At 46.5% G+C, this 725-nt stretch overlaps 1 long non-coding RNA gene across 1 annotated transcript; it reads left to right on the top strand.

Moving 5' to 3' along the window:
- Window positions 1-13: 13 nt before the first annotated feature.
- On the top strand, window positions 14-578 carry LOC111659582 (uncharacterized). Its single transcript, XR_002761084.2, has 3 exons — window positions 14-145; window positions 259-363; window positions 505-578. It is a non-coding gene; the product is annotated as an uncharacterized LOC111659582 (long non-coding RNA).
- Window positions 579-725: the final 147 nt, after the last annotated feature.

Below are 725 nucleotides of genomic sequence, written 5' to 3'. Positions count from 1 at the left end.
GTGAGAGAGAGATGTTGTTCTGTAGTTGTCGGCCTTGACAGCAGGTGACAGTGGGACCTGAGGTCCTTCCACCTCCTGCACACTGTCCCCGCCCTGGACCAGTGCAGGGTGGTCTTCAACAGTAACGCCACCATCATGTATGGAGGTACTGTAACAAGTGCTCTGTGTGTGTGTGTGTGTGTGAGCAGGTATTGTTAATGTGCGCTGTACAACAGTAACATGTTGTGTTCTTCTTCTTCTCCACATGCTCATGAACAGCAATGCTTCAAGCCGATGATGAGGTGGATGCCATGGACCATCAGATGAAGAGTCCCTTCGGCTCGTCCTTCAGGACCTTTGATGCTACAGACTACAAGCCCATCGGTAACGCTGCAGCTGCACCTGCACCTGACGTCCCCTTCAACTACAAGCCTCTGCTGTTGTTGCTTTCCAGACACAGAATCGGATTTAACTTGGAGCTAATATTTGTTGTTGTTGTTGTTGTTTTGCTTCTGTCTTTTTCAGCCACAGTGGACGTGAAGAGGAACATCTTTGACCTGTGTACTGACAACAAAGACTGCTACCTGGCTGTCATTGAGGTACTTTGATTGATTTAGGCTTCATCTGAACAAATAATCAGTGAAAGAGAACTGAACCATCTCTGGCTCCAGGCTCAACTTAAATATTTTGAAAGCATATAAGTCAAGAAAACTTCAACATGACCTCATTAGCATGTTTTACATCGC

The sequence above is a fragment of the Seriola lalandi genome, unplaced genomic scaffold (assembly GCF_002814215.2).
Source record: "Seriola lalandi dorsalis isolate HSWRI2012SDOR001 ecotype SW California unplaced genomic scaffold, Sedor1 jcf7180001983841, whole genome shotgun sequence".
NCBI lineage: Eukaryota > Metazoa > Chordata > Actinopteri > Carangiformes > Carangidae > Seriola > Seriola lalandi.
The sequence above is the reverse complement of the archived record's forward strand: the minus strand, read 5'-3'. Positions and strand labels throughout refer to the sequence as shown.